The sequence below is a fragment of the Euphorbia lathyris genome, chromosome 8 (genome assembly GCF_963576675.1).
Source record: "Euphorbia lathyris chromosome 8, ddEupLath1.1, whole genome shotgun sequence".
Taxonomy (NCBI): Eukaryota; Viridiplantae; Streptophyta; class Magnoliopsida; order Malpighiales; family Euphorbiaceae; genus Euphorbia; species Euphorbia lathyris.
The window spans coordinates 63286153-63308266 of NC_088917.1; the positions used below are offsets into that span (position 1 = coordinate 63286153).

The 22114-nt window shown below is 38.6% G+C and overlaps 2 non-coding genes across 2 annotated transcripts; both read left to right on the forward strand.

Moving 5' to 3' along the window:
* The first annotated feature begins 409 nt into the window (after nt 1–409).
* LOC136204456 (small nucleolar RNA R71) lies at nt 410–516 on the forward strand. Its single transcript, XR_010675300.1, has one exon. It is a non-coding gene; the product is annotated as a small nucleolar RNA R71 (small nucleolar RNA).
* A 19922-nt stretch (nt 517–20438) lies between these two features.
* On the forward strand, nt 20439–20542 carry LOC136204419 (small nucleolar RNA R71). The gene has a single exon (XR_010675260.1). It is a non-coding gene; the product is annotated as a small nucleolar RNA R71 (small nucleolar RNA).
* Nucleotides 20543–22114: the final 1572 nt, after the last annotated feature.

Here is a 22114-nt window from a genome sequence, read left to right on the forward strand (position 1 = left end):
GTTGAATTTAGAACTGGCCCTTCTCTGCCCGTCCTGCTTTGAATAGAGGATCTGTTCGAGCACCACGGGACATACCACACTTTTGTGCCCTCCGCTGCAAACCTCGCAGCTCACTACTGCCCCTGGTGATCTCAAGTGACTTCCTAGCAGAGCTACCTTTTCTGTGAGTGCTGCTATCTGAGGATTGGATTTTGGACACATCCCAATGCACTCCTCAGATGTTGTAACCCTGCTCTGAGGCGACTTTACATCTTGCCAACATGCACTCCGTTCAGCCAATTCTTTCACCAGATTATAAGCCTGTGTTGCGGTTTTGTTGAACAGATTTCCTCCTGCCGCTGTATCAAGAAAAGCACGGCTGACAGGAGATATTCCCGAGTAGAACATATCAACAAGCTAGTACCGCTGGTAATCATGGTGGGGGAACCTTCTCAACAACCTCTGGAATCTCTCCCAGGCTAGATGCAGGTTCTCACTTTCAGACTGCCTAAACGATGCGATTTTGCTTCTGAACTGAGCAGTCTTTGATGGGGGGAAATATTTGTCTAGGAAAGCTGATACGGTATTGTCCCAATCGGTGAGAGAGCCTGGCTCAACTGACTGTAGCCATTCTGCAGCTTCTTTTGTTAAGGAAAATCTGAACAACTTCTGGTAAACTTGCTCAGATGTAACTTCTTTCGCACTTGATGGTGCTGCAATATTCTACGAATTTGTCAAGGTGTGAATTGGGATCTTCGTAGTAATCCCCCTTGAACTGTCCCGAGTTCTGGATCATCTGGATCATCGCTGGCCTTATTTCGAATGATTCTGCTGTTATTGCTGGCTCTAGGATACCGGAGGTGCTTGTCGGTCGTCTTGCCTTAAAAAGCTCCATCACTGACATATCCTCGGCCATTGTATTCTCGACTCAGGCCCTGCAAGAACAGTTTCAGCTTATGAATTCAGATAAGAGTACGATTGATAATCAGTCCCTCGGTTGGAAAAATCCCAAACAATTATTTAAGCTTCGCAATGAATTAATTAATTATAAACAAAAATAGTCCCCGGCAACGGCGCCAAAAACTTGATGCTGCTAAAATATATAGCAATAAACAGGACAAGTGTATCCTTTCGCAATAAGTAGTACAGTGCTTAAGCACGAGATCGAACCACAAGGACTAGTTGCCACAACTGATTGTTCTAGCAAAGACGGGTGATTGTTCAGGATGTTGAATAAATGTCGAAAAGTTGATAAGTAGATCAATTTGCAAACAAAATATAAAAGAGACTTTTGGTCGGGAGGATGTGGTCTAATTGATGAAACAATCCAGGATGAGGATTCCCTTGATTGGCTTCCTTGTATGACTTACTGGGATTCAGGTTTATATCCTAATGATAGTTGACGGTAATCACCTAATTAGCCACTTGAAGACTGCCAATCTTGTGTGGTCTATTCGCACAACTTTGGTTAACGCATAGCCTAGGTCATGCAAAGCGTTAGGTTCAGTGGTGATTAAGGCAAGAGCCGTAGCACAGCCACAAATCCGCACTCCTAGTGGTCTCTAGCGAGGTCAGATTATTCTAGTTCAGGATAGGTGGTTCCTTGGTCAGGCACCCACCTATCAACAATCCCAAACTTGTCAGAATCGAGGAGCATGACGTTCCATAATTTTAGGCTAGTTGATCATCATCGAATCTCATTCTAACAATAACTCCTAATTCTAACAAATTTAAGGCACTAAGCTTGCATAATCTGATCAATTGGGAATAATTCCCATAAACCCAAATCCCTAATCATTCTAGGTTACACAATCAATCTCATCCCCATCCCAGGTTGGATGGGGATTAGTTCATGGTCAAACTAATCAACTCACAGAGGCACAAATTATCAACATGAATCATCATTAATTAAAGAAGCAAAAAGTAAAAGACAGAGTTAGGAGTTTAGAGATCTAAAACCCGGTTTGTCTGATTCTGATTACACAATGGAGAGAACTCCCCTCACCAATCTTCAATAAAACAACAATTACAATGGTAGAAAACCCTAAAATCTACTAAAAAGGAAGAAGGAAGGAGGAGGAAGAGATCAATTAAGCAGAAAAAGAAAAGGTAACCGTCACAAAGGAGGCATATTGTTCTATTTATAGTGCTAGGTGTGTCAGGGGTATTCTGGACATTTATTTTGGCCAGAATTCGCGCCCTGAAGGTGAGAAAACGCTGGGAAATTGCTTCCCAGCGTCTCGTCGAGACAAGAGGTGTCTCGACGAGACGAAAGGGTGTCTCGGCGAGAAAATGGGTGTCTCGTCGAGACACCACGTGATGGTCCCCTTTGGGAACCATCGGGCCACCTCGTCTCGATGAGACAGGCTGTGTCTCGATGAGACGAGGGCCTGTCTCGACGAGACAGACACTGTCTCGGCGAGACAGGTGTTGAGAAGTCCGCAAACCCCTCCTAGATGCTTCTGTTTCGGTCCCTGCTTCCAGCATTTGTTCTGGTGGTCCTTGAACTGTCCGGAAATGCTCAAAACGTCCTAAAAACACCTGAGAATACAGAAAATGCCATAAATAACGGAAATGATTCCTTTTAACTAAAAGATAACAGAATGATACGAGGTTGAGCAGAAATAAAGCAAGAACGAACTAAAACGATCCTAAAATCTCCATATAAATGGGAGCTATCAAAACTCAAAGAATCCAATTAAGTCAGCGTAATTAAAGTGAAAAAGTTATATTAGTTCCTAACCCCCCCCCTTGGAACTAATCACACGGGACCAACAAGTGGTATCAGAGCCTAATAGCTCACTACTCAAAGATATAACTATCTTTAGCTGATCCCGATAAATGGCTAAGAATAGTACTCGTTTCCTTCTAGGGAACCAAACAACACAGATACTCCCCGAGGGATTATCAATTAGTCGGCCTCCCCTATTCTTTGGATCTAATTATACATTCTGGAAGAATAGGATGAAGAACTTTATTCAAGCCACAAACATGAGTGCATGGCTTGTGATAGTTCAAGGCCCATATGTGCCTTATAAAACTGTTAACGATGAGAAAGTCGTTAAGAGTGAAACTGAGTGGTCAGAAGATGACCTTAAGAAATTACAAAATAATGCTTCGACTATCAATATGCTTCACTGTGCTCTAGATGCTGCAGAGTACAATAAGATTTCAGGTTGCGAGTCAGCTCAGGAGATATGGAAAAAGCTGGAGGTGACCTATGAAGGCACAAGCAAGGTCAAGGAGTCCAAAGTGAACCAACATATGAGACTATACGAGCTGTTCGAGATGAATGAAAATGAAGACATCTCGGAGATGAACTCAAGGTTCACCAACATTATAAATGAGCTCAAGAGGCTCGGAAAGAATTTCACCGAAGAGGAACAGGTGAAGAAAATATTGAGAAGTCTTCCCAAAAGCTGGCAAGCTAAGAAGATAGCGGTGGAAGAAGCTCAGGACTTGACCACATATAAATATGACGAGCTGATCGGATCTCTGCTGACTCATGAGATCTCCATGAAAAATTTTGAAGCAAAAGAAAAGTCAGAAGACAAGAAGCAAAAATCTCTTGTCATGAAAGCTGACTCGACCGAAGCTGACTCATCAGACGATGAGGAAATGGCCATGTTTACAAGAAAAATGAAGAAGCTATTCAGAAAGAATGACAGGAACAACAAAAGGCCATACAAAAGAAGCGACAGGTACAAAGCTGAGTTCAGTGACAGCAGATACAAAAATGACAGCCATAAGCCCGTCACATGCTTTGAGTGCCATCAAACTGGGTACATTATGTCAAGCTACCCTAATCTAAAGAAAGAAAAGAAGGGAAGCAAGAAGGCAATGGTGGCCACATGGAGTGACAGCGATGACTCAACATCATCAGAAGCTGAAGCCACTGAGTCGGCAAACATCTGTTTCATGGCCAATGACGCTGCTGACCACACTCGATCTGAGCAAGCTGACCTTTCAGAGGAATCAGAACAAGAGGAACACCCCAATGAGGTAACATCCTTACACTTGCTTAGAAATGAAATGATTAACGCCTTGAGTGATCTATATACACTGACTAAAAAGTGTAATAAGAAAATAAAAGCACTCAGCAGGCGCTGTGACGAGAGTCAAACTTAGTGACCTTCGATATCTTCTCCAAGATAACTCAACTTTGCATGACAACATAGCAATTATGCACAAGTTTGTCTCGGAAGTCCAATCAGATTCAAAGAAACTGAGAAAGGACGTCACAACCCTACAGAATCAAATAAAAGGTTCAACTAAAAAATCCCACGCTGAGTACTCAGGTACTGGTCAGCGTAGACAGTCCACTCAGTGTGACTGTTGTGGGAAAAGAGGTCACACAATAGATGTGTGCTGGTATAATCGGCGGATTGTCCAATATGACTTCTGCGGAAAGAAAGGCCATACTACTAAGGTATGTTGGCATGCTCAGCACAATGGTGCTGACCAAAAACAAAGTCACCCCAAAAGGGTAACATTTTGTGACTTCTGTGGTAAAGCTTGCCACACAATAAATATATGTTGTCACAAACTAAAACATGATATAGCACCTATTTATGCTAACCAACGAGGACCCAAAAAGAATTGGGTACCTAAAGATGAATAGTTTAAAATACAGGTAAGCCTGAGATGCGTGGAGAAATCAAAACTATGGTATATTGATAGCGCATTCTCAAGGCACATGACTGGTGATGAAACTCAGTTCATCACACTTGAGCTTAAACGAGGTGGAAACGTAAGCTTTGGAGACAATAAAAAGGGAAAGATAGTAGGATCAGGTACTATCGGAGGTAATCCCACTATTGAGTCAGTCTCCTTAGTTAAGGGTCTCAAATACAATCTATTGAGCGTAGCTCAGCTGTGTGACAGCTGTAGACAGGTTGTATTTGATGCTACTCAGTGTCGGATACTCGAGGGAAAAACAAACAATTTGATTTTAACTGCCCCTTGTGTTGACAACGTATATATGTTGAGTTTAGAAAAACAATTTTCAAAAAATATATGCTTAGTATCTAAAGAGGATAACTCCTGGCTATGGCATAGGAGACTTGGTCATGTAAGCATGGACCTCCTTGCCAAATTAGCTAGAAAGCAATTAGTTGAGGGATTGCCCAAATTGAAATTTGAAAAAGATCAATTATGTAATGCTTGTCAGCAAGGTAAACAAACGAAAAAGTCTTTTCAAAGTAAAAATATTGTCTCAACCAAGAGACCATTGGAATTACTACACTTGGATCTTTTCGGACCTATCCAGCCACTCAGCTTGGGAGGTAAGAAATTTTCCTTAGTCATTGTAGACGATTTCTCTCGGTACACTTGGATCATCTTGCTAAGTAGCAAGGATGAAACTTTTGAGATGTTCACAACATTGATTAAAAAGCTTGAAAATGACAGACCTAAGAGTAGCTCATATTAGAAGTGACAATGGCGGAGAATTAAAAAACCAATAGTTTGATGAATTTTGTGAAGTCAGTGGCATTGACCATAACTTTTCTGCTCCTAGGACACCTCAACAAAATGGGGTTGTTGAAAGGAAGAACAGAACAATAGTTGAAATTGCTAGGACAATGCTGAGCGAAAATAGGCTTCCAAAGTATTTCTGGGGTGAAGCTGTCCACACAGCATGCTATATACTCAATAGGGCTTTAGTTAGACCTATTCTTAAGAAAACCCCATATGAACTTTGGAAAGGACGGAAGGCCAACATTGGCTACTTTCGTGCCTTTGGGTGTAAATGTTTTATACTCAACACAAAAGATAACCTTGCTAAATTTGATGCTAAAGTTGACGAAGCGATCTTTTTAGGGTACTCAACTAACAGTAAAGCATATAGGGTGTATAATAAACGAACTCAAGTTGTAGAAGAGTCTGTCCATATAGAGTTCGATGAAACTGACCCTGTAGGAAAGACAACTCAGTCCGCCGAAGATGAACCGAGCTCAGCTTTCACTGACCAAACAGGAGCCGCTGAGTCATCAGTACAAGGGTTGACCAAAGGTAAAAACGAAACCGAAATTACCTTTGCTGACCAATCTACTCTTGCAGACATTGTAGAAACACCTATTCCAGACAACTCAACATTACCCAAAGAAATAAAAATTCCAAGAGGACATTCGGAGAAGTCCATTCTTGATGCCGCCGATAACAAGATGATGACAACAGATCAGCTTAGAAAGTACCTCGGCAATGTTGCATTCGTCTTAGTGCAGGAGCCAAAGAACTTCTCAGAAGCTGAGCACGACGAACATTGGATCAATGCTATGCAAGAGGAGCTTGATCAATTCAAAAGAAATGGGGTATGGGATTTAGTACCAAAACCTAGGAATCAAAAGACCATAGGAACTAAGTGGGTCTTTAGAAATAAACTAGATGAGCAAGGCAATGTGGTCAGAAACAAAGCCCGACTTGTAGCCCAAGGCTATAGTCAGCAAGAAGGCATTGACTACGGTGAAACCTTTGCTCCCGTTGCTAGGCTAGAGGCTATACGAATATTGTGTGCATATGCTAGCTATATGAACTTTAAACTATATCAAATGGATGTCAAAAGTGCTTTTCTTAATGGATTTATAAACGAAGAGGTTTATGTTAGTCAGCCTCTAGGGTTTGAAGATCCAAAACTTCCAAACCACGTTTATAAACTCAAGAAGGCCCTATACGGTCTAAAACAAGCACCACGTGCCTGGTATGAGAGGTTGACCAATTTCCTGCTAACCAGGAACTATGTCAGAGGCAAAGCTGACACAACCTTATTCATTAAGAAAAAGGGTAAAAATACTCTGTTGGCACAAATTTACGTAGATGACATAATCTTTGGTGCTACTGATGAATCTATGTGCAAAGAATTTAGTAAACAAATGCAAACTGAGTTCGAGATGTCTATGATGGGCGAACTCAACTTCTTCCTTGGTTTACAAATCAAGCAAGGGAAGAACGGAATCTTCATTAGTCAGTCCAAGTACGCCAAAGAAATGTTAAAGAAATTTGATATGGAAGAATGTAAGCCCATATCAACCCCAATGGGTACTGACACTGTCCTTTGTACTGACGAGAAAGGTAAGTCAGTAGATAGCAAGCTATATCGAGGTATGATAGGCTCTCTACTTTATCTTACTGCTAGTAGACCTGACATTCAGTACTCAGTATGTTATTACGCAAGATATCAAGCTGACCCCAGAGAATCTCATCTTATAGCTGTAAAAAGAATTTTCAGATATTTGCAGAGCTCAGTTAATGCAGGTTTATGGTATCCAAATACAAATGACTTCACACTCATTGGATACACTGACGCTAACTATGGACGAGATAAGCTAGAACGTAAGAGCACTTCAGGAGGATGTCACTTTCTAGGAAGCTGTCTAGTATCTTGGTTCAGTAAGAAGCAATCGTCAGTAGTCCTGTCTACAATTGAAGCTGGGTACATTGCTGCTGGAAGCTGTGTGGCCCAGGTCCTATGGATTAAACAACATATAGAGGATTTTGGAGTCAAAACAGAAACAATAGAGGTCAAATGTGACAACAAGAGTGCCATTGACCTATCTAAAAATCCAATCCAACACAGCAGGATGAAACATGTTAGCATAAGGCATCACTTCGTCAGAGATCATGTATTCAAGGGTGAGATCAAGCTGACCTACGTACCAACAGATGAACAGCTTGCGGATATCTTCACTAAGCCTTTAGCTCGTGAGCAATTCAACATACTAAGGAGCAATCGGTATGTCTAATCCTCTTCAATAAAATTCTATGTTTAAATTGAATGTTGAGTGATTACCATGCTGAGTGATCTGTGCCAAATTAGTAACTATTGCATGCTGAGTCAAACATAATATAAAATCACTTCATACTGAGCAGACTTACATATTGAGTGATTATCTTAAGCTAAGTTACTAAGCACACGAATAATTCTCCTACGTAAAACTGACTACTCAAAATTTCAAACGTTTAAAATTCTTAACGATGAGTAAAAGATCCATTGCACAATTAATGCTGGCATGCGTATTAAATAGCCACCTAGGATGACGTAAGCGCAATAATTAGAAAACACATGCCCCGATTGTGTCATAAATGTCAGAATCATTGTCGGTTGATTATCTCGAGGTCAAAACCGCCACCTCAACGATTCAGATCAATTCGACACCCCTATAAATAGTGGATGAATTCCCACTTCTACCTCTTTACACTTGAAATTTCTGGCAATCAATCTCTCTCTATCTAAAATTCCCAAACCTCTCAAAAATCTCTGAAAATCATGTCGGATTCTCAGAATATCTCCGGAGCCGATTACGACAACAATCACTTCGATGAAAACCCTCCATCTCCTGCTCAGCAGGAATATAGCGAGACTCCCACCAAACTCCGAGAAAGATCCCCCACGCTGACCTTGCAACTTCGTCGAAAAAGAAACAGAAAAAGGATAAGGGGAAGAAACCAATGGAACGTACCTACTCTCTAGTCTACAACAGTGTCAGAGGATACAAGGTTGATCATTCCCGATGGTTTTCTAAGGGGTTTGTAGATGCTGAGAAACCTTTCTGCGAATGGATCTCCAAAAATGGCTAGGTTGAGCTATTTTCCATTCGAGAAGCTACCTACCCAGAATTGGTAAAGGAATTCTACGCCAATTTGAGAGCCACTGATGATGACAGGGACTACATGGTCACCAAGGTCCAAGGAAAAGAAATCTTTGTCAATCCTCCCTATCTTGCCACCCTACTCAAGTTGACCAACAAAGGAGCCAAACTCAGAACCACCAACGACCACACTAAAATCGAATATCCCACTGAGTTTTGCAAGCCCGCCGGTCATGTAGGGGAAATCGCTAGCACTTCCATGGGTCAGAATCAGAAGATGGCCCACTACATCCTGACGAACTTTCTCTTCCCCAAGGTCAACTCCACATCCTCAGCGTCAAATTTTGAGCAATGCTTTATCTGGCATATGCTGACCTACAAACCACTCAACATGCCGGTTTTTCTCATCGGTGCCTTCCAACGAAGCACCGGCACTCTTAGGTTAGGCTCACTGATCACCAAAATTCTTAAAGACTACCAAGTGAGTTTAGTTGAGGAAATCAACGTCTGGGGAACGGAGATTACAGTTGGCATACTGCTCGGTCTGGCCTACGACCAACCCATCATGCCCAAGAAAGGAAAGGGGGTCGCGGTTAAGGAAACAGAGGGGATGCTGACCAGAGAGGGGAAGAAAGTAAAGCAAGCTCGCACTGATAAGCAAGACAGAAAGAGGAAAGCTATTCAAACCTCTTCCAAAGACATTGATGCTGCCCCGAAAAAGATTCGAATTGTGTCCAAAGGAAAGAAAACTGAAGCTGAGCAAAGTCAGGATGGACCCAAGTCAGCAGAAAAACTGAAAAGGCAAGTTGAGCCTGAGGAGGAAAAAGAGGACACTCCCGAGCAGCCTCTAAGAAAGAAGAAGAAGATCTCCTCCAGGTTGAACCCTATTGATGCACCCCCTCTAGCCTCTGTAATATCTGAAGACTCACACTTTGTAAGAAGCCAAGAGATTGATCTCGATAAAACCCCTACTTACCAAGATGAAGAAGAGTTGGGTGATCTCGGAGGTCAGTTTGATGTTGAGGAGACAATGGCTGCTGAGCATATATAGACAGTTAACGCTGAGCAGGTTGAAGAACAAACTGAGCCAACAGTAAAGGATCACGCTGACCTAGGGGTAAAGTCATCTTTTGAATCTCTTGATTCTATTCCAGCTGACCTCTCTCCTCCAAAGGCTAAGAAATTCAAACGGCTCAAGAAAAAGGCTCATAAATCTCCAGTCCTTGACCTTCTGGATGATTCTCCTCTACGGGATCCCATCACTGACCTCACTACAATGCAATTCAAATTCTTCTCCAATACCACTGAGCCTTCTCTAAGGAAACTCCAGAAAAAGAAAGCCTCTGTTTCTCAAGCTGAGGAACAAGCCGATCCCAAGACTCCAGAAAATCCAATCTTTACCAAGCAAGTGTTTGAAGTTCCTGCTGGTCAAACCACCGAGTCAGCGCAGGAAAAGTCTGCTCGAGTCAGCTTTGAAATTCCTCAATCTTCAACTCTAATTCCAGCTGACACTGAGCCAGTCAATAACTCTGCCGATCATTCTCTTCCAAATCCTTCAACGCAAAACGCTAACCAGTCAGTTCTTGCTGGTAATCTGAATAAAAGTCCAGCCGCTGACCTTGCTGGCACATCTGCTTCTGGACAGCACCAAACACCTCCCCATCCGGTGCTACTCATATTCCGGCCTCTGGGCCACAAAATGATGAATCCTACGCGTACTTACATGCTACTGATTCTGGATACCGAATCATCGACTCAGCTCAAGCCCTACTTCAGGATATTCATCAATCCAATGCCGAAGCCGCTGGGTCTGTTCATGTTGAGCCAACTCAACTTTCCTCTGTCACTCAACTCTTGACTGAAATCAAAGGTCTCAAGGATCTTCTGAGTGTCATGACATATCTCCAATCTCAATAACCCAAGCAGGAATCTATAGTAAAGCTGGCTGAACTCCAGCTGACAATGGTCAACCATATGAACTCTCTCCAGGGTCAACTCAACAACTTGTCAGCTGTGAACTCAATGTATGCCACCTCTGCTGAGGTTCATCAACTTTTCGCCCAGCTACATACTGAGCAGACAAGAACTCGTGAGTTAATCTCCTCTTCTTCCTAGTGTTCCATTGAGCAAATAGGTGAGGCAGTCCGCCTAATCAACTTGAGTAAGGAAGAAATGGAAATTGACCAAGTCAAGACGAATGAACTTTTGCAATACTCCCAAGCCACCTTCAAACATGTGCGCCACACGAATGCTCAACGTCAGTTCTATGATTCGGCATTGCTCAAGATGTATCATCAAGCTTATGCCATGCTGACTGACACTATCACCTAGATAGGCAAATCCCAAGAATATATTTTGAGTATGCTCAGTGCCTCTATCAGGATTCCCGGTTCTATCTTGGATGATGGTGTTCCTGTTTTCGATGGTCTAAGTGAAAGCACGAAAAGGCTTAAGGCGTATTCCGTGAGATTAACTCGTGCTACTATCAACGACACCTTCATTCCTCCTCCGCCCGATGCTGGCAAAACGGGGGAGAAAGAATAAGCTGATGGAACTCAGCACAAAACAAGAGAAGCATCTGGTAGTCAGCAGCAACAAAGAAACGCCAAGGGAAAAGGTAAAGTTAATTCTGCCCAAGTCAACAAGAAGAAATAGTTTGGCTAGATTTGCTAAGTTGAGATCTTGACTTGTAATTTTTTTTATCTGGCGTATTTTGTCTTGCTGACCATCTATATATTTATGCATTCCTTATTTAACTTGACTAATCTTATGTGATGCCTACTTACATATTGTGCTTAATGTTGATCTGTCTTAATTAAACAAACAAACAAAGAAGGAAAATACTCAGTACACATTAGCTTTGATACTTTTTTTTTCTCTCTCTATAACTCTGATACCTAAACTGACCATGTATCAAACTAAGTAAAACATGTACTGAACTCTTCTGAAAGCTGACCTAGGCGCATATAAATTAGATCTTGGAAGGTCTAAAAATTGAACAAAGTCAGTATAGGTATGTCTTAATTTTACTCGATTAAATCTTAGAAGGTTTAGAGTTAAGTTAAGCCAATATATGCAACCCTTACGGGGGAGTAATTTCAGAAGCATAAAAAAGAATTTCAATCATGGGGAATCTCAACACTGAGTTCCATCAATTAAATATTTTGCCAACATCAAAATGGGGGAGTTTGTTGAAACACCTTTCCATATGATTTTGATTTGACAAAATTATTTAAGATAATCCATGATTAAGGGGCAATTAAATTTAAGTGCTTTGATTTAATTGTACTAATATGTTTGTTCAATGTTGAGTATAAATATAAATGAAAATAGAAATAAAAAGTAAGACAGGACGAAGTCAGCATGAGAGCACAGCATAAGCTGAGTGAAGTGCAACTCAACGTAATAGAAGATAAGTCATCCTCTGAACAAAAGCTTAAAGATCAAGCTAATCAATGAAGCTGAGTGGAACGCAACTCAATATCAAAAGTAGAGAAGTCTTCTTGGGAACTATATCTTGCAGAATGAAGCTGACCATGGAAGCTGAGTAAAAGAGAACTCAGTATCGGAATTGGCAACAATCATAGACAACGGCTATTAAAGTTAAGCTGAGTGATCTTCAGGACAGCGCGAATGATCCGTTTGCTAAAAGACAAGATCCGACAACTGTCTGCACTAATTCAGAAGCTTTGGAATTATGCATGGATACAGTTTTGAGATGCATGGGTCAACTGTTCGTTAGCTAAAAGACGAACTGGCGCAAGAAGACGAAACCTGCGAGAAAAAGACAAACCTGACGACTGTGGAATTCAGACGAAAGGATTGGGCTGCAAATCTGAAGCTGACCAGAACATGTCGCCGGAAGGAGCCGTTTGAATCCAACGGATAATTCCGGATTCAGATGATTGAGCTCTCAAGGTTTCAACTATAAAAGGACAAGTATACCTCTTGGATCTTTTGCCAATTGCCGAAATACAAGAGAAAAAAAAGCATACATACAAAGCACACCAAAACAAGAAAAAGATCTTACACCAAACTTCCATATCTGTGTAAATGCTAGAGTGATTTTTGTAATCATCTAAAGTGTTCTTTATCCGAAAAAGAACAATTTTGTATCAATTGTAGAATTGAGAGAGTTGTGCTGAGTACTCGGTTTTAAGTACTTAGTGGTAGAGAAATCTAGGTGTTCGGTTATAGCACTTAGTAGGAGTTGAGTAGACGAATAGAGGACGGTACTCTTGCATATTCAACTGCCTTGTAAACGGTTTGTGCTCTACCTTTAAAGAGCTCAGTATTGGATTTAAAAAGCCCGAAGGGACTCTGGGGACTGGACGTAGGCGGAGAGGCCGAACCAGGATAAGTCGTGCTGAGTAATCTCTAACTCTCTCTCTCAATATATATATGTATGTGTTGCTTGCTATATTTACTCAGTATATAAATTGTTTGAACTGACACTGAGTAAATCAGAGTGTTGAGTTGGAAGCTGACCACAAAAGTGTCATTTCCCAACTCACAAGTAAAACAGTTCTAGTTAGTACCTAACTAAAGCCGTCTTACGCCTCACTCGGCCGTGCTGACCAAAGCTGAGTTGTGAAACTCAAAGAATCCAATTAAGTCAGTGTAATTAAAGTGAAAAAGTTATATTAGTTCCTAACACCCCCCCTTGGAACTAATCACACGGGACCAACATTTTAGAATATAGAAGAAGAGAAAATCAAAAGTTGGAGAGGGTTTGAGTAATGAGAATGGTGAATGAATGAAAGAGAGAAGGTAGAGTTAATGGGTAATTGATTGTGAATAGGGAATGAATAAATTGGGAAGAGTAAAAGGTAGAGTATTGGGAAGAGTTTAGTGTGTTTAATTGGGTAAAATTGGAGGTGATATGATGTTTGTGTAAGGGGTAGGTATATATAGGGTGAATATAGGTGTTTGGAATTTGTGTAGGAATAGGAAAAGACCAAAATTTGTGCAAAATTCAGAACAAATCCCACCCTACAGGTCGCATGTCGCGACCGAGATTCACGAATCTCGGTCACGACACGGTGTTTTCAGGGAGAAAATCTCTCCTAAAAACTCACGTTTTCGCTGAACTTGTAGAGATTATGTAATCTCTACCAAGATTCGGCATCTGATTGCTGAAAAACGCGCGTATTAACTCCGTTTTGTGCAATTTTCTGGGTAAATATGTCCTATAATTAAATAAATGTATACCTAAAACTTAAAAACACAAATTAAAACATTAAATACAGGGTAAACCAAAGGTTTATCCTTATTAAATTTTGAGTAATGAAACAATAAATGCCTTAAATAGAGTTAATGTAGAATCAATGTTCATTAATTCACATGAGTTAAATGAATAAGCATTGAATGGAAATTAATCTTCTAAGAGGTAATAAATAAATGTACATTAAGGGAAGTTCAAGTAATCTCTTACGCATTATTTTGATCAATGGTTAATAATGGTTATAACTTATTATCATTATATATATATATATATATATATATATATATATATATATATATATATATATATATAAAAAGATAGATTCATTGATATAAGTTTATAAAATTAAACAGATATAAACCAGAACAAAATATGAACTTATGGAATGTATTTAAAATTTTATTGCATGAACATTTATTTACATAATTGACAAGAACATATATACAAAGAAAATAAAAAACAAACCTATATACAAGCTATTTACAAACAAGTTAAAAACAAACAAAAACAAATAAATTAAAGTAATTCCTCATCCCTTTCAATCAGAATTCTCATAGCCCTGTAACGATCAATCTTCGCTTGCACGAAGATCTGTCTTTCTTCCGCAGAAAGGAATCTTGGACCAACCCTAAAAATGCGCTTCACGAGGCCCTTACTTTCCAAAAATTCATAATCCATTATTGGAAAGGGTTCAGCATCAGTCCAGGGAACAGAACTTGCTCCTTTGGCCCTGAGAATTATGCCACAGAATCCTTGGATCGAGAGGCGGCAACCAGACCTTCCATCAATATTTTTGAAGAATTGACGGTGTTGCCTTGGAAATTATCACCTAATACGTACAAGTCTATATCTTTGACAACACCGCTTCCAGTTCGTCCAAACAACCCGTGACACAGAAACTTGTGCAAGTAAAGCATAGAACTAGAGTTGATGGACTTGTTGTAGGCGAGACTTGGATTGAAATGCCAGAAACCAGTTAACATCCTCCAAATATCTCTGGATGTCATATCTCTGCCAGGGTGGTAATTTGTTGTATCCCTTGGCGGGAAACCAAACCAGACATGTAATTCAGGGTAACACGTTTCGTCATCCTTGCGAAAACTTAGACGAACATGATGCTTGTTCATGAATCGTACTGTACATAGGAATTCCAAAATCCAGTCTCCAATTATTGGAAACTTTATGTAGGCAAACTTTGACCAGCCTAAATTCCTTAAGTAGCGATCCATATCATCGCTTACTCCGAGTTCATCATTTAAGAACTCGTCCATATACAACATTCCTACAAAAATTGCGTAGCGGAATCGATAATAATGTCTTCCTTCATCATGGTTGTGAATGGGAAATGGTGCACCGTAGCGTTCTGACATATCAGGATGCTTATTGCGTGCAGCAGCATTCTTCTTTGAAGATTTATGCTTGGTAGTCATGGTTGTTGATTAAGGGAAAAATCTCTATAACTTTTGGAAATGGTTTGAATAATTGAGAAGAATATCAGATTTTATCTGATAGAGATGAAAAGAAAATATAAGTAACAGAAATCTGATCTTCTTCAATTATTTATAATGAATCCAGGACAAATCAAGGTGTCTGTTGGGATTAAAAAGGTGCAAATTCACACCATTTGAGCATGAAAAAACTTGTTTTTTCGAAATTTTCAGTAGAGGTGCATGAACTAAAGGAGAAAGAATGAGACAGGCAGAAAAATACCCATGTCGCGATCGAGATTGGGGAATCTCGGTTGCGACACACTGATTCCCACTTGGGAATCGTGCGTCGAAACCAAAAATTGCTGATCTCGATCGAGATTTTAAGAGTCTCGGTAAGTTCAGAAAAATCGCTTCCCTTTCCTTGAATAACTTCATCCATGGAATCTCAACTAAGATTCCTGAAACCTCAACTGAGATTCCTGAAATTTCACATATACACATTAATTTCCTGAAAATTGATGAAAAACATGACTGAAATAATTTTTTATTGATTTTAAACTTGATATACTCATATCCTAAAAACTAAAAATCATAAAAATAAAATTTGTAAAAATAAATAAATTAAAATAAAATTAAAACAAAATAAAAGTTAAACAAGAAATTATATGAAAATTAACGAATTAATCTTCATAAAATTCGTCCACAAACTTAATTTCTTGAATTGGAGCGTTTTCATAATAAAGTTTGCATCTATTACCGTTAACTTTAAAACGAACTCCATTAGTTCCTTCTAGTTCTAAGGATCCATAGTCGAAAGTTTTAACGACTAAAAATGGTCCTGACCATCTAGACCTAAGCTTACCTAATATCAACACTTTATCTCCAACATTAAAGTTTTTGATTTTAATTTTGGCATTGTGCCATTTTTTCACTTTCTCTTTATATATCTTTGCATTCTCGTAAGATAAATGACGTAATTCATCCAACTCGTTTAAGTCGAACAAACGCTTCTTTCCTGCTTTTTGCAAATCATAATTAAGTGCTCTAATAGCCCAATAAGCTTTATGTTCTAATTCTACTGGTAAATGACAAGCTTTTCCATACACAAATCGGTACGGTGTCATTCATATTGGTGTTTTAAATGCAGTATGGTATGCCCATAACGCATTGTTAAGTTTGTGTGCCCAGTCTCTTCTTGAAGATGAAACTGTTTTCTCTAATATCCATTTGAGTTCTCTATTTGATATCTCCGCTTGACCATTCGATTGAGGATGGTATGGCATAGATACGCGGTGGTGTACTCCATACTTTCTCATAAGCAATTCAAAATTTCGGTTTATGAAATGGGTACCTCCATCAGTTATCATAACTCTAGGGACTCCAAATCTACAAAATATGTCATCAAGAAACTTAACAACAACCTTAGAATCATTCGTTGGGGTTGCAATTGCTTCAACCCACTTTGAAACATAATCAACGGCTACTAATATATAAGTTTTACCAAAAGAAGGGGGAAAAGGACCCATGAAATCGATTCCCCACACGTCGAAGTCTTCAACTTCCAACATGTTCGTGAGAGGCATCTCATCTTTCCTTCCTAAATTCCCGGTTCTTTGACATTTGTCACACCGAATAATAAACGAACGAACGTCTTTAAACAATGTAGGCCAAAAGAGCTTGAATGGCATTCTGACATCATAGACTCATATTCATCTTCACTAATGCATCTCATAATTATACCATCACCACATGTTTTGAACAAGAAAGGATCTTCCCAAAAATACATTTTAATATCGGAGAAGAATTTCTTCTTTTGTTGGAAACTTAACCCTTCTGGAACAATGTGAGCTGCGAGATAATTAGCTATATCTGCATACCACGGTGAAATGACACTTTTTATCTGATAGAGATATTCATCGAGGAAATCATCTCGTATACCGATAGTTTCACTGATAGGACCGTTTTCATCTTCAAGTCTTAATAGATGATCGGCGACAAGGTTTTCTACTCCCTTTTTGTCTTTAATTTCTATGTCAAATTCTTACAACAACAAAACCCATCTAATAAGATGCGGTTTTGCATCTTTCTTTGCGAATATATACCTTAAAGCTGCGTGGTCGGTATATATAATAACCTTAGATCCTAACAAATACGACCTAAACTTATCACATGCAAAAACTACCGCTAGCATTTCTTTTTCGGTTGTGGTGTAATTCAACTGTGCACCGGACAATGTGTGACTTGCATAATAAATAACGTGAAGCTTCTTATCCTTCCTTTGACCTAATACACATCCTACGGCTAAGTCACTTGCATCACACATAATTTCAAAAGGTAAATCCCAATTAGGTTTAGCAATTATGGGTGCACTGACTAAGGCGGTTTTCAGTGTCTGGAAAGCTTTAACACAATCTTCATTAAAATCAAAGGTTGAATCCTTCATAAGCAAATTAGTTGTTTGGAAATCACAGAAAAGTTTTTAATAAATCTTCTGTAAAAACCAGCATGTCCTAAAAATGACCGTACTCCCTTAACAGTAGTTGGAGGGGGTAATTTCTCTATCACTGAAGTTGTTGCTCTATCCACTTCTAATCCTTTTTCAGATATTTTATGTCCTAAAACAATTCCTTCGTCTACCATGAAGTGACATTTTTCCCAGTTTAAAACTAAATTCGTTTCTTCACATCTAGACAACACTTTATCTAAGTTTTGTAAACATGCATCAAAAGAATCTCCATAAACTGAAAAATCATCCATAAAAACTTTCATGATATCTTCAATGAAATCGTTAAAAATTGCAGTCATACAGCGTTGAAATGTTGCTGGTGCATTATATAGACCAAAGGACATTCTCCTATATGCAATGGTTCCATAAGGACATGTGAAGGTTGTTTTATCTTGGTCATCCGGGTAAATGTATATTTGAAAGAATCCGGAATAACCATCGAAAAAACAATAAAAAGCATGACCGACTATCCTTTCGATCATTTGATCGATGAAAGGTAGAAGAAAATGATCTTTCCTGGTTGCTTTGTTTAGGTTTCTATAATCTATACAAACCCTCCAACCGGTGGTGGTTGCGTAGGAATTAATTCACTTTCATCATTCCTTACTACAGTTATGCCTCCCTTTTAAGGTACACAATGGATTGGACTAACCCATTCACTATCCGAGATAGGATAAATGATTCCATTGTCTAAAAGCTTAGTCATCTCATTTTTTACTACTTCTTTCATGTTCGGATTTAAGCGTCTTTGCCTATCCGCTTTAGGTGGCTTATCTTCTTCTAAGTGAATTCTGTGCATTACAATACTAAGATTAATTCCTTTTAAGTCTGAAATTTGCCATCTCATACTTCCTATCCTATTCTTAAGAACTTCTTTCAATTTCTCTTCTTGATCTTTAGTTAACTTGTTAGAGATAATTATAGGAAGAGTATCACTTTCGCCTAGGAAAGCGTGCCTTAAATGGTTTGGTAACTCTTTAAGTTCTAACTTAGGGCGTACTACAATCGAAGGCGGAACTGGTCCATCTTCTCGAATCAAAGGCTCTGGGTCCTTATCTTCTAATTCTTCTCCCACTATAGGTTCTATTATTTCTTCTCTTTGAACCATGTCATTGACACATTCTTCAACCAAGTCAAGTTTCATACAAGCGAATTTTTCCATAGGATACTTTATCGCTTTGTTCATATTAAACTTGATCTTATCTTCACCTATCCTTAAAACTACTTTCCCTTCCGATACATCGACTAATGCACGTCCCGTGTTCATAAACGGTCTACCAAAAATTTGTGGACAATTAACGTCATATGCAAAGTCTAATATAAAGAAATCGGTAGGAAAAATAAACTTATCGAATTTGACTAAAACATCCTCAATTATACCATATGGTTTCTTAGTGGTTTGATCCGCTAATTGCAAAACCATATTGGTACGCTTGATATCTTCTTCTAAACCTAATTTGTTAAAAATAGATAACAGCATTAAGTTAATACTTGCGCCTAAATCACAAAAACAACTTGGGAATTCAATGTCTCCCAACTTACACGGGATGGTGAAACATCCGGGATCTTTAATTTTAGTGGGAAAATTACTCGATACTATTGAACTACAGTCCTCTGTTAATGATATGGATGAAATTCCTTCCCAACTGATTTTTTTTGAAATCAAATCTTTTAAAAACTTACCATAGTTAGGAATTTGCGTTATCGCATCCATAAATATTAAATTTATATGAAATTTTTAAGTTTGTCCAAAAATGTTAAAAGTTGTTTGTCATAGTCATTATTTCGGACTTTGTGTGGAAAAGGTGGTTTGGGTACAAAAGTTTTTGTACTTGAGTCAATAGGTGAACTTTTTGCATTTAATGTATCTTCTTTGGATTTCGTTGGTAAATCAGTTCCCTATAAAGTAGAATTTCTGGGTATTTCCGGACCTAAGTAATTTTTTCCTGAATGAAGAGTGATAGCCTTTACATGCTCTTTCGGATTTTCTTCTGTATGGCTGGGAAGACTTCCCACTTTTCGGGATGGAATTGATTTAGCAATTTGTCCAATTTGAACCTCCAAATTATGGATGCTAGACGAGTGGTTTTTAATAAGTTGATCGAATTTATTCTCGATACGTGGCTACTTACTTTTCCACTGATAGCGTCTATAAATCTATCGATTTTAGAAGATAAAGTGCTAATCGTATCTCTTGATTGATTTTGATAATTATTGGTACGATTTTGATTAGCATTCGCATTATTATTATTATCTTTCCAGTTAAAGTTAGGATGATTTCTCCATCTAGAATTATAAGTACTAAAATAAGGATTATTAGTTTGGTTTTGCCTTTGGACAAAATTTACCTGTTCAATCTCGCTCATACCTTCGTAATCCACATCCGTTGGGATTAGATTACCATTGGTATCACACAGTGCCATAAACCTATCAATTTTGTGCGACAAGGCAAAAATTGGGCTTGTAACATCGCGACTGGATCGAGATTCACTATACCTTTAACGGATGATGTGGTTGAGGATGATGGTTTCGCCACCGGTATATGTCCACGTTCTGCGGGCCGCATACTACTGTTGATTGCCATTTCCTCCAAAATTTCTCTTGCTTGGGCGGATGTCTTCTTCATAAATAGCCCTTCCGACATAGCATCTAATGAACCTCTAGTTGTAGGATTAATCCCATTATAAAATGTTTGCATTAAAAGTGCATCGGGCAATTGGTGGTGTGGGCATAAACGTTGAAGTTCTTTAAAACCTTCCAAGCTTCATAAAGAGTTTCATTATCATTTTAAGAAAAAGATGTCAACTCTTTTATGACTATTGCAGTTTTTACTAAAGGGAAATATTTTGATAAAAACGCTTGGGCTAATTGGTCCCAAGTTCCGAATGTGGCGGCTGGCATAGAAGTTAACCAATCTTTGGCTCTATCCTTCAGAGTGAAAGGAAAGAGTCGAAGTTTGATTGCTTCGGCTGGCACATCGGCCATCTTAAAAGTGTCACAAATTTCTAAAAAATTTGTCAAATGGGTATTTGGATTTTCGTTAGGTAGCCCATAAAATGTTACATTGTTTTGCAACATATTAAGCAAAGCTGACTTAATTTCAAATTGGTGTGCGACTATTTGGGGTCTAACTATGCTACTGGTTACACCGGCCACTCCTGGCCTAGCGTAATCCATGAGTGTTGGTGGATTTTCCATATTTTCTGGCTCGAAATTTTGGTTTTCTTTCTGTTTCTTGTTTTTCTTTTTCTTTTTAAGTGTCTTTTCAATTTCTGGATCTAATGGGTTTGGTGGAATGCCCGAACTTCGAGAACTGCGCATGAACTTGAAATTTTTGCACGAACCAAAACTACCTTCAAAACAGAATTTGAAAAATAAATATGTAAGTAAATTGAAATAAATAAAATATAAAAATTAAAATAAGTATGTATAAACCTAGATTCGAAATAAAACACGAAAAATCTAAATTTTTGTAAAAAAAATTGGCGTTCCCCGGCAACGGTACCAAAAACTTGTTGAGCGATTTCCGCAAGTGCACGGTTTCGCTTGTAGTAATAAAAAGATATCGATCCCACATGGAACGTTTTTTCACAAAAACTTATTTTGATTTAGTTTAAATACGATTTAAGGTTTATTTAATAGATAATCGTTAACTGAATTTGGTTTTGAGATTGAATTAATCAGAATCAGATTGGAAAATATGTAGAATGCTAGAAATCAATTCTGTTTTGAGTATGAATTACAAAAAAGAAACGTTTAGTGTTTAAAATAAGAGAATAATTGTACTCGTTTGCATTAAGCAACGAAAACAACTTTAAACTTTGTAAAAATTATAAATGTGTAATAATGTAAACTCCTTCAATTAAAAGGCTTTGAACCGCAGACGATCTTCCTACGATCGGGCAAGATCGCTACCTTAATCAAATTAATACTTATTTCTGATAAGCAGACCTAACGATCATATCGTCCGTAAGAATGAATTTGCCCAAGTGTTCAACAAAGTTTCCTTGTAAAGATATTGAATTTAACTACGTTTTAATGAAAACACCAGAACTCACTTCGGATTATTTACCAAAGTGCTACATAAAAATATATTGAATTGCATGAACTTTATTAGATGAAGTGTGAATTGATATAAGTTTACAGAGAATAAAAGGCATAGAAGCATTCAAAATGACATTGGAATTCCGGGTCGTCAATCCTTTCCTCAAACCTCGTTAGAGTTTGTCAGGCTCCGAGGTCGAATCCGCTACTTAATCTTCTCGCTGAATCTTCGAAATAGAGATGGTATTTCTACTACCAAAATGTAAACTAGTTTTCGAACAGATCTTAATCTAAATCTAATTGCTACTGTGTTTGTAATTAATTAATAAACAATGTGTGTACATCA